The 12,383-nt window shown below is 61.6% G+C and overlaps 1 protein-coding gene across 1 annotated transcript in view; it reads right to left on the bottom strand.

Annotated features, from left to right (window-relative positions):
- The window catches only part of LRP5 (LDL receptor related protein 5), a 90,536-nt gene that overhangs the window by 63,965 nt on the left and 14,188 nt on the right, over positions 1-12,383 (bottom strand).

Genomic DNA, 12,383 nt, shown 5'->3' with positions numbered 1-12,383 from the left:
GCCAAAACCCCACACTATGGTTCTGAAGTCGCAAAGCCCTCTGGGAAGCCGATCCACTCCCCAGAACAGACACACACAGGCGTGCACACAGGGTGCTGTCACAAGGCCCAGTCCTGTGACATCTGCCCACCAGGGGGACCCGGCTCCCCCACAGCCCCTTGTGAAAGCAGGCAGGGAGAGGGGCGCCTACTCCTCTTTCTGCCCAAACCAGCATCTCCCGGTATCTCAGGGTGGGAAGCAGGCGGTGCCACAGCTGTCCCAGGTGGGAGTCTCAACAGGTGGACGGCCCACAGACAAGGGGCTGCCAGCTGCTTTCCAGACGGGAGGGGAAGGGACCAGAGCAGCGCCCCAGGGGGCGCACCGCCAGCCCCAGCTGCAGGCCAGAAACCCAGTCACCCTCTCCAGAGCAGAGTCCCAGGAGCGACAGGGGCCGTCCAGGGCAGGGAGAGGCACAGGGAGCTCTTGGAAGCTGCCCCAGGCACAAAAAAAGTTCTCCTTCCGCCCAGGTTCTTTCTCCCAGAACTGGAAAGACGGCATTTCCCCGCCTCTCCCCCCGCCAGCCACCCCCCCCCCCCCCCCCCGCCGCAGTCTACACTGTGGGCAGTTCAGGTGCGCCCTTCAAAGGCGCGGCGGGGGTGTCGTTCAACTTCCTGTGCTCTCCCAGGCTCAGACGGGAGGGCGGCCAGGCAGGCACGGGCCTTGGCAGGCAGGCTCTCTCCCGGAGGAGCCGGCCCTGCTTCTAAGTCAGTGAGAAACCCCCGTCCTAAGTCTTCAGAGGCTCCCCTTGGCCCTCCCGTCCCCTGGGGAGCTCCCCGCGGGGGGCCTCCGCGTGGGTGGCTGCCCGCCTTCCCCAGCGGGCACCCGCACCTTCTCTCCCAGGCCCCTCCTCCGGGCCTGGGCCACCCTGGCTAAGGCGGCCCCGTGCCAAGGAGGAGCCCCAGCCCTTCCGGGAGACGCGGCCCCGCCCTCCCACAGGTGGAGAGGGGCTGGGGGCCGGAAGGACAGAGGGGTGACGGGCAACCCAGTGGGGGCGGGGCCAAGTGGGAGGAGGCGGAGCAAAGTGGGAGGAGGCGGAGAGCATGGCAGGGCAGAGAGATGGGGAACCCGGGCGGGAAAGGCCATGGGCTCGCCTGGACCAGGATGGGGTGGCGGCGTCCCCACGCAGACTCCACGTGGGCACGCACGGCCGCGCCGAGAACCCACCCGCACGTCCTGTACTCCAGTGGGGGAAACGGACAAGCAGTGAGTGCGGCAGGCCAGGCAAGGCTGGGACCTGGGACAGAAACCAGAGCAGGGCAGAGGGTTCGGGAGCGCACAACACGGAAGACGGTCTCGGTGGTCACACTGCGAGAGTGACAACCGGACAAAGACTCGAAGGGGGTGAGGGAGGCGTCCCCGGCAGAGGGAACAGCCAGGGTGACTGTCCCCAGGTGAAGCATACAGGCGGGCAGGCGGGGGGGCAGGCAGCCGCTGGTGGTAGGCGCTCCTTCCCCAGGGACGAGCCCAGGGGCCAGAGACCCTCTCCTCTCACAGACTGCCCCCCACAGGTCGGAGGTCACAGCTGCATGCCCCCCAGGGAAGTGGGCTGTGGCTCTCGGAAAGGTGCCTTCCCCTGCCCAAGGTCGCTCCACCCAGGAGGATGGCTCAGCTGGTGGCCTGAACTTGGGCAGTGAGCAGGACCAATGCCACGTGAGAAGGGAGTGGAGGGGACAGTGCACGTGAGGCTGAGAGCTCACACCACTGGCCCAGCCACCGCTGAGCTCCGGGACCCACGGTGAGGTCCACCTGAAAAACAGACCCCCGGCAGCTGCAGATGCCAGGACAACCCTATCCGCAAACCCCGGGGCAACGGGTACTAGGGACCGGACAAACGTGTAGACCCTCTCCCGGGGGCCAGCCCCACAGGACATCACCCCCGGGAGCACCCGAGGGAAGGAAAAGGTCCCGGTCACCACGTTCCCTGCGGCCTGGTTTGCAATAAGGAAAAACCAGCCGAGTGTCCCCCGCAGCAGGGTGACTGGACCGTTCTCCGGGGAGGCTGTGCCCATCAAAGGGGTGGGAACATCTCGCAGTAACACCAGAAGGTGTTAAGTTGAAACACACACCCCCGGCGTGACCGTGAACCCGGACGCGCACTGGGACCGCAGGGAGGAGGTGCTGCCGGACGGGGACACGGTCTGCCGAGGAGGCCGGAGCGGGGACTGGTGACCTTGTTGGGGAGTCGCTGGGCCCAGACGTGTTGAATGGTGAACCTTCAGATCGCTGCAAGGTCATCCGTACCAGGGCCACCTAGCACAAGGGCAGGCTGACCCCACCGGCTCCCCAAGTGTGAGCCCCAGGGCCCGCTCGGGGTGACGGCGCACAGCGGGACGGGGCTCCAATCCTGGCCTCTCGGACCTCCACCACCATCTGTGAAATGGGGTCATCACGGCCCCTCCGCACCCGAGACCGAGAGGCTGACACGGGACAGCGCACACCACGGCTCCATCCAGTCACGGCACATCGTAAGCACCCAGTGAATCCCCGCTGTGGGGGGCAGCCACAGCAGCTGTCACTCATCAGATGTTTCATTCATGCAGTCCCAGGCCAGCTGTGCCACAAAGCACATCGACTCAGACTCAGGTGCCAGGGTTCAAATCCCGGCCCGGCCGCCAGCTGCGAGATTTGGAGAGACTCTTCCTCTGCACTCGGAGCCTCAGTTTCCTCGTTTGCAGGAAGTTGTAGCTCCTCCTAAAAGGCAGTGCTGGCAGCTGCGGAAGCGGCCCCACGCTCCTCCTCCAAGGTACCCCCGGAGCTGCCCTGTGACCCAGCAGTTCCGCTCCTCAGTCTACCCCCCCGACAGAGCCGAAAACAGGGACTCAGAAATTAACAGTTAGACACACGTGTTCACGGCAGCCTTGTTCACACAACCGCCAGGAGAGGGGAACAGCCCGAATGCCCGTCCGGATGAATGGATACACAAGGTGTGCTTTGTGGAATATTACGCGGCCATAAAAAGGAAGGAGGCGCTGACACGCCACGACACAGATGAACCCTGAAAACATGATGCTCTGTGAGGACGTCAGACACGTGTTATACTGGTTCCGTGCACGTGAAATGTCCCCAACAGGCCAATCCAGAAAGACAGATGGTAGATGTGTGGTTGCCAGGGGCTGGGGGAGGGGCAATGAGGAATGAGGACTTTTCTTTTGGGGTGATGGAAACATTCTGGAACTAGATGGAGGTGTGTGTACTAAATGCCACTGAATTGTTCACTTTAAAATGCTGATTTTAGCCCTGGCTGGTGTGGCTCAGTGGATTGAGTACCGGCCTGTGAACCAAAGGGTCGCCAGTTCCATTCCCAGGCAGGGCACAAGCCTGGGTTGAGGGGCAGGTCCCCAGTAGGGGGCGCACGAGTCAACTGATTGCTGTATCTTCTTGCACATCAATGCTTCCCTCTTTCTTTCTCCTTCCCTTTCCCTCTCTAAAAAATTAAATTAAATAAAAATTTTTAAGCTGCTGATTTATGTTGCATGAATTTCACCTCAATATTTTTTTAAATGAGAACTTTTTAAAAAGGTGTTTACATTTATTTTTAGAGAGGGAATGGGGGGAGGGGGGGAGAGAGAGAGAGAGAGAGAGAGAGAGAAACATCAATGTGCGGTTGCTGGGGGTCATGGCCTGCAACCCAGGCACGTGCCCTGACTGGGAATTGAACCTGCGACACTTTGGTTTGCAGCCCGCACTCAATCCACTGAGCTACGCCAGCCAGGGCAATGATTTTTTTAAAAGCACCGCTGGCCCTGGCCAGTGTGGCTCAGTTGGCTGGAGCATCATCCCGTCAACAGCCAGGTCGCAGGTTCGATTCCCAGTCAGAGCGCATATCTAGGTTGTGGGTTCATTCCCTGGTCAGAGTGTGTATGAGAGGCAACCAAATGATGTTTCTCTCCCTCTCTCTCTCCCTTCCCTTCTCTCTAAAGATCAGTAAGCACGCCCTCAGGTGAGGATGAGGAAAAGAAAATAAATAAATAAATAAACAATAGCGCCGCTGTGCCCCGAGCCCACGGAATCCCCATGACATTCTCCCTCTGTCCTGGCTCCCTGGTCTGTTTTACCAGACGAGTGTCCGCGACCCTAGGTGTACACACCCCTCCCTGCTCAGCACACCCCTCAGAACACCCCACAAAGCCCTGCGGGTTCTCTGCACCTCCCTGTCGGGGGAGCGGGAGTAGATCTGGGGTGGGCAAACCTCGCCGAGACCCTCGGCTAATGGGTGTCGGCCAAAGGCCACGTCCCCCCTCCTGCCCCGGGTGCCCACCCCGTGATCGACTTCCAGTCCCCGCCACAGTGGAATCAGGAGTCTGCAAGTCCCAGCACCGACAATCCCATCTTAATCCATGTAAGCATATCCAGTTTTTATATATAGAATTCATAGCAGATGCCAGGGCTCCACTCCGGCAGCCTGTATTTCCCAGTGCTCACATGGTTACCCCAAACACAGCCCGGCTCCAGGTAACCCAACCCTCGGCCGCTGCACCCGGGCCAGCCGCACGGCAAGTACACGCCTTATTGACATGCACCAAGCGTTATGCCGCTCGCTGGAGCGGGCCTCGGCCTGGACGCACACTGTGGTTTCATCAGTCAGGAACAGTCCTTTGTGCCGTGCCAGCCCTGTGGGGAGGGCCAAGGAATGGCAGACAGCGTGGGGCCATGTTCAAGGAGCCTGGAGTTTCGTGGGCCAGGACACATGTGGCGCACAGGCATACACATGTGTGCACACGCAGGCACACACATGTGCACACACACAGTTCACCGCTTAAGCAGGAAAAGGCGGGTGAGTGGCGTGCACAGGCGGTGCCTGGAGCCTGGAGGCGAGGGAGCGGTCAGGCGGACCTGGCAGGCTTCCGGGAGGAAGAAGCAAGCGCTGGCTATGGGTGGCCCTGGCAGGCTTCCTGGGAGAGGGGAGACGGGAGACTTGAATGATGAACAAGACTCAGCAAGTGCCGGGCATGCCCTGGCCCCACACCAGGACGCATCTACGCAACTCAGTTAATTAATTCCACTCGTGGCGCTCACAAACAGCTTCCCTGACACCCGACAGCCCGCGTGCCTTCTGGCTGGGGTCTCTCAGACTGGCTATTCCCCTACCCACCCCCAGGGGCAGGAGTTCCCTGCGCCCTCTGCCTGGGGCCGCTCTCGTGGGCTACCTGTCCAGCCCTCCACCAGCAGCACCTCGGCCCGAGTGCCGGGGCTCTGTAATCCACCCGCCGCCTGCCCAGCCCGCCACCTCCTGATCACTCTTTCAGGCCGTCCTAGGCTCGCCACACCCCCTCACACACCCCCTCATACACATTCTACACCCAGCAACCCAAATTCTGCAAAATCACTGTTGCAATTTTTAGGACATGTAACATTTTTACAATGTAGAAAAGCAACCGTGTCAAAGCTTAGCTGGGGGTGGGGGGGAGGGCCCCAAGAGATATACACACAATGATGCTTCATGATGTGAGAGCGCCGGGAATGGTATGGGATCTACAGGTCAATCTGGAGGACAGTGACCCTCGGGGACACTGTCTTCCTACCCATGAATGTTGACTTACATCTGCTTCAGTGTCTCTGTAAAACTTTATGATTTTTTGCATCCGCTCTTGCACATTATTACTTGCATACCATTCTGGGTACTTTAAATAAAGTTGGAATCATCGTTTCTTAAAAATGAGCATGACTATCAAGGAGAGAGACTGAAACATTCCCATGAGTCTCAGGATAAAACATGAAACCTCGAAAGATACGTAGGCTGGCGTGGGGACATGCTTCAGGTGACTTGGAAGTGGCCCCTCCCCCCGTCACTGTCCCCGGGCAGGGAAGTCCTAGTTCCCCTCCGAGAGGAAGCGCGTGAAAAAGCATTGATCTGGCTAAAAGGGAAGGGACCACGGGGAAATCCGGGCGGCCCCCCAAGTGTGCCTGACGTGGATGCCCGGCTCACCAAGAGGTCCAGTCCCCCCACACGGAGTGGGATACAAGAGCCATGCACTGGACTGCCCGGAGCAAAGCCCCGAGATCTTAAAGGAGCTGGAGACGCCATCACAACATCCTCAGAAAACCCCGCCGGGGCCCCTCCTGGAACCTGCTCAGTGAAGGTAGGAGAAGGATCGCACGCCTACACTCACTCCTGTGTGAGCGGGCAGCTCCTTGGAGCCGGGGACCCCACATTCCCGTCACGCGGCTCTCGGAGGCCCCTGGGCCCCTGGGCTGCTCTCTCCGGGGACAGCCCCCTGAGCCCTCCTGCCACCAGGACAACCACACGATTCCAGCGACAGAACGCCCCGCAGGCCTTGGGCTGTCTGCCCCCCAGCTCAGACGGCTCCCCCAGGGCCACAGCCGTGCCATTGTCCACCAAGTCCAGAGGGAAGGCTCAGCATTTACAACAACAATAAAATGCTGGGTTCCCTTTAACTGAGCAGATGTCCTGCCTTTGACACAGACAGCTCAGCACTCGACCTGCGGGCCGGAAGGGGCCGGGCCCGGCGGGATCCTCCGTGCCATCCCCGAACACCGGGGACGACTCCAGCCTCCCTCCTCCACCTTGGCTCAGCTGTCACGGCCCCCCGAAAACTCCCCCACCTAGCGTGCACGCCTCAGGACCCGCTGAGCCGGGGAACACCCCCGAATTCTTCTCCCGGTCTCCCCAGCATGACCTCAGCCCCCCGGGCTCCCCTAGACGGATCCAACCAAGTCTCCACCAGACCCCAACCTCCCCGGGTCCAAGCTGTTCTCGGTTCCCACCCCCACAAAACCCCCCACGGCCATGACACCCGGCCCAGGGAAAGCCCGGGGCCTCCATGAGCCCACCGGCTCGCCCACCTCCCCTGAATGCTTCCTGCATTCCCTCTGCAGGTGAGGCCCACGGCCAGCCGCCTCAGGGCAGGGGAGGCTGATGCCCCCACCCACAGGACTCCAAGCAGGGCAGGGTCCCTCCCCAGGGGCTTCTAGTGGGGGGGGCCCTTCTCCCGCCCTCCCCATGCGAGGGATCTGTGAGCTGCTGACATTTACATGAAACTAAGGAATAAATGCCCCAGTTTGCTTCAAATCCAGGCAGGGGCAGCCAAGGCAGGGCTGTGACCTGTCCCCAGGCAGAGCTGAGGATGAAGCAAGGCCACTGGGCTTCTAAGGGGCTCGGGCTACAACCCCAAGGGTGGGGGCACTCCGAACAGACGTGACTGGACTGACACCTCCTGGGGTGGGGTGGCAGGGGAAGGCTGGGGAGCAGCGGGAGGAACCTTCCAGAACACTGGAAGTTTTACTCTCCACCTGGGCTGACCCAGTGAGCGGGGGGTGGGGGTGGGGGGCCTGTATCAAGCTGCTCCCCGAGGTCCAAGAGTGTCACCGGCTGCAGAACAAAACTGCCTCTCACCCCCAGCCCCCCAGTCCCAGCATGACACCAACTCGGCGCCCTGTTCCCCACACTCGCCTTGCAGCTGCCGGGGCCTGGTGCCTGCCCCACCATGCCCCCTCTGCTCCACCCACCAACCTGCCCCAGGACCCTCAGCCACGCCCGGCTCCCGAGGCGGCTCAGAGCTCACCCCCTTCCTCCCGGCTCAGTCACCCCGTTCCTGAGGTCCCCCGGCCCCCCATCCCGGTCTCTCTAATCCTGACACACACACACAGGCTCACGCGCACTCACACGGGCGCACGTGGCCCTGTAGGAAGGTGGCAATTAACCCTGAGGCCCAGGCAGGCTTCCCGAGCAGGGACCACATGGCGAAGGTCAGGGAAGCAGGCGGGCAGGAAGCGGCCGGGGTCGGCTGGGACGGAGGGTGGGACAGGAAAGAAGAAATCGGTTGCGAAAGATGAAAAGAAAAGGGGGCGGCTGGTTTCCTGCACCTCAGCGCACAAAGCGACAGGACATGGCCTGCCGGTCCCTTCACACCGGCACAGGCGGCAGGACATCCGGCGTGCCGGGGACAGACCTGGACCTCTGCTCTAGGAAGAGCCTGGGGCGGCGGCTCTGGAAAGGGCTGGGAAGCAAGCAAAAAAGCCCAGGACCTGGCGCAGGCCCACTGGGTGCCTGCCACAGGGACCCCTGAGTATGAGCCAAGGCGGCCCGCTGCCCCCAGCAATCCCTTGGGAGGTCCCAACCCCAGCCCCAGCGACCTGAGCTACTTCCAGGAGTGACAGTGTGGAGTGACCAATTCCCACCCAGCAGAGGGTCACCCCCAGCCCAGGGGGCGATGCTCAGAGGGTCGAGTCCCCCACCTTGCAGGTCTCGGCCACAAGCTCCCAGTCCCCAGCCCGGCACCCACGGAGGACAGCAGGCCCTAGGGCAATGGGCAGCGGAAGAAGCCAGCGTCTGCCACGGGCCTGCTGGGTGCCGACCATTCGAGGCTGCCCCAAGTACCCTCACGCCCCGCGGCGGGGGAGGCAGGTTCCGAAGCTCTGACAGGCGGCGTGCTGAGGCCACGCAGCATGCATGGGTCGTGCAGGACGGGCGGGCAAGCAGGCGGCCCCCATCCTGACGGGACTCTTCCTCCACGACCTCTCCCAATGCCACGTGCCACTCCACAGACTCCAGACTCGGAGCCTGTTTAAGGGGGAAAATCCGAAAAGCAACCATGTAAAAGCAGACGAATCCCACCAAATCCCTTCCTGGGGGTGGGCAAGGGGGGGGCCGGGGAGTACACAGACCTTAGACCCAGACACGATGCAGGGCGGGGGGGGGGGGGCACCCCGTCCCGCAGGGGGAACTGTGAAGGAGCCACAACCCAGCTCACGCAGGGGTCACACGCAGGGCACGCCCGCCCCCTCCCGACCGGAAAGGGGCACGTGCCTGGATACAGGGCCACGCAGCCTGGGGCGCAACTGCCACTCTCCAGGCTCCGAGGGGCAGCGGCCAGGAAGCCGGGCTCGCCTCCTAAGCCCCAGGGTTCCCCAAAGGCACCTGATAACAAACCACTGTTCGGTGCTGCCCCAGAGGACGCGTGGGAAGCACACCCCGCCTGGAGGCCCCGCGGCGTGGGAAACACAGATGTGAGGTTGAACAGGGCCTGATGGCAGAGCCCTGGCGAAGACCCCGGGGATGTCCACCTCGGTCCCCCGGGGCTGCCCCTCTTTTTCATGGACCAGACTGAGGTCCCCGAGGCCACACCCCAGCTGGGGTCCCCTCTCCCCACACCACGGGTCCCCCTCCAGGCCCCCAGCTAGCAGACATCTGCCTTGAGGAAGGGGGCCTCTGGTCCCTCTGGCCCCTCCAGCCCCAGGGAAGCCGCATGTGACTGTCTCCAGGACGTGGGTCCCCACGGGTGAGGAGGCAGCCCGCCCGCCCGCCTGCCCACGCAGCGCAGAACCGAAGGGCCCGGGGCCTCGGGGCCCCAGAGTCAGTTCTCAGCATCATCTGGCATCCAGTCGGACCCAGGCGGCCATGGGTGGGGTAGGGGGGACCCAGACCCCCCACGCCAGGGCCGGTCACCAGAGCCACACACCCTTCCCCAGACTCCAGCCCCTGCACGGCGGGGACGTCGGCGGTCACAGAACACCGCTGGACGGAGACTTTCCTGTGAGGGAAAGTGCTTCTCCCTGAAAGCCATTTCCTCCGCTGAGTGCATTTTAATTGGGCGGATACGTGTATTTCACCAGGGCGGCCGGGCAGGTGCTGACGGGGAGGAGGGGGCTCGGAAACAGAGGCCCCGGGGGGAGGGGGGGTGGGAGGGGGGGGGCTGAGCGGGAGGGAAACGGCAGCAGCCAGGGGTCACCAAAGGGCGCCTCTGTCTCCCCCGCTCACACACGCACGAGTGCGTGCACACACCCTCCCTCTGCAGGCCCTCATTTAGCGACCGTGGAATGTTCCCCACTCAGGGACACCTAGGACAAGCGTTCGGGGCATATGACATTTGATTTATGTCTGCGAGCGTGCGTTTTCTCTAATTAGAAGGTTTGGGGCAGAGCAGGGGAAAATATGTATTTCGGAGTCCCAGTTGGACTTGCCAGAAACCAGCCTGCTAACTAACATTCTTATTTTCGACAAAATATAGCATTCTGATTACATACCATTTCGGTTCGATGGCTCCCGGCCTGCCAGGCTCCCGGAAGTGGCCCGAGGCCATGGCAAAGGCTGAGAGGAGCGGTCCTGGGATCCAGAGGGACTTGGGGGCCCAGGAGGGGGTGCAGGGGTGCGGGGCGGGGGTGCGGGGGCGGGGCTGACTCTGGGGTCCGTCCTGGTGGAAGCCCCGAGCCTCCACGGAAACTGGCCTTAGGGTCACACAGGAAGCAGGCCAACCCAGGGAGCCGGACCTGATGGCACCGCCCCCCTCAGGCCTCTGTTTCCCCGTTTGTCCAATGAGGGGGCTGAGGTCTGAGCCCAGCACCAGGCGTCTTTAAATGCACTTCAAATGCACTGGGGACTCATCGGCCAATGTCCTTCAGAGACAGAAGGGCAATGCTGTGTAACCCCCACGGCGATGCAGAGGCGGGCACTGGGGCCTCGGCCCGCCCAGTCCGTGCCCCCTGACCCTGAGCGAGTTCCTCAGCCTCTCCCAGCCTCAGTTTCCTCATCTATGTAATGGGGCAGTGGTGGCCCTGCCTCCAGAGCCCATCCGTGACCCTCCCTCAGAACCCGCCCGGTCCCCTGTGAATGTGTGATACACGTCCTCTCTTTTTATCCATCAGGTCGAGATGTGTGTGTCTCAGGTGTTCTAAGGCAGGATGCATTAATTAAAGAATAAGGATTCCCAGCCCTGGCTGGCATAGCTCAGTGGATTGAGCTCGGGCTGCGAACCAAAGTGTCGCAGGTTCGATTCCCAGTCAGGGCACATGCCTGAGTTGCAGGCCATGACCCCCAGCAACTGCACATTGATGTTTCTCTCTCTCTCTATCTCCCTCCCTTCCCTCTCTGAAAATAAATAAAATTAAAAAAAAAAAAGAATAAGGATTCCATTACATGCACGCCGCAGACAAAGCGACTCCACGGAGAACAGTCCCAGTGCAGACCAGGGAACCATGCCGCCCTGAGTGGAAGGGGGTCCACCAGCCGTCCTGGGACACCAGCCAGGCTGGCACTTGAGGGTCCTGTGCGTGTGCACATCTGTGTGTTCCTGTGTGTGCTTCACAGCTCTCCCAAGGACACACACACACACACACACACACACACCTGGTCTCAAGAAAGCACTGCCAGACCGAGCAGCGGAGGGGGCCCGGGGCCCCGCTGGACTCTGGGGACACCCGCTCAGCCCCACCTGGCGGGTCCTGGAGACCTGCCCTTTGGGCAGAGACCAGTGTCAGATGCCAGAGAGACGAAAAGAAGGGAAAAACGGCCAGATCCAGCACCAGGCCCCAGGGTCCATGCACGCCACCCAGACGCCGACCTTTAGCTCGAGGCCACGCAGCCAAGGCAAGGACCCAGAACAAAGGTGCAGAGACTGCGGGACCTCCGAGCCGCCACCCTGCGCGTTCCCACCTCGGCCCAGCAGACCACCAAACCCCAGCATCCGCGGGCGCCCTCCCCGGCTGGCAGAGGCCGGTGGTTTCCACTGTGGGGGCGGGGGCAGGAGGAGCCCTCCCCCGGCCCACTGGCGGCTCCCGCGCGCACAGAGGCCTCATTGTTCTGCCTGCAGAGGAAACCGGAGAGCAGAGCTCACGGCGGCGCGTTTGGAACGGGCAGAAAAGAACATCTGGGAAAGGAAACACATTTCAGAAACAAACATACCTTTGTACCAGCTTTTATTTTCTTTAAGTGTTGCACAAAAATCATAATAATGAGGACGTGCCAAATTCGCCATCGTGCTGCAAAATCTCCTTTTTATGGGCAAAACCGGGAGGCTCTGCTTGCACATTACCTCCTGTTCCTGAAAAACAAGCAGCTGCCCGCAAGCCAACACCAGACCCCGGCCTCGGGGCCAGCCTGTCCGGCCATGCAGACGGATGAGACCCGCCAGATAAAAAAAACTCCAACGTCCCGGCGGGGGTTGGCTTGCAGCCTCCTGCCCCCTGACCCCTCTGGGGCGCTGGCGTTCTCCAAGGAGCCGACGCTTCTCAGGTCGGAGCACCCACACGGCTTTGGGGGCTGCCTGCAAAGTGCAGCCCCTGGGACCCAAGCCAAGTGTCGGGTCAGACGATCATAAGCATGAGGAGACCCCCGTAATTCAGGGCCTGCAGGGTCAAACAGGTCGTGGAGAGGAAACAGAATTCCCCATGGAGAAACCCAGACAAGCCCCTGGGGATGCATCCCGGTCTCCACTCGGGAGCACCCTTTTATTTTTAATTTTTAATTTATTAATTTGAAAGAGAAAGAGAAACATCAATTTGCTGTCCCACTTCTTCATGCGTGTTCATTGGTTGATTCTTGTAAGTGCCCCCACCAGGGATTGAACCCGCAACCTGGGCGTACCGGGACGATGCTCCAACCAACTGAG

Source organism: Phyllostomus discolor, chromosome 6 (assembly GCF_004126475.2).
Source record: "Phyllostomus discolor isolate MPI-MPIP mPhyDis1 chromosome 6, mPhyDis1.pri.v3, whole genome shotgun sequence".
Classification (NCBI taxonomy): Eukaryota; Metazoa; Chordata; class Mammalia; order Chiroptera; family Phyllostomidae; genus Phyllostomus; species Phyllostomus discolor.
Note: the sequence above shows the minus strand (reverse complement) of the source record. Positions and strands in the feature narration are given on the sequence as shown.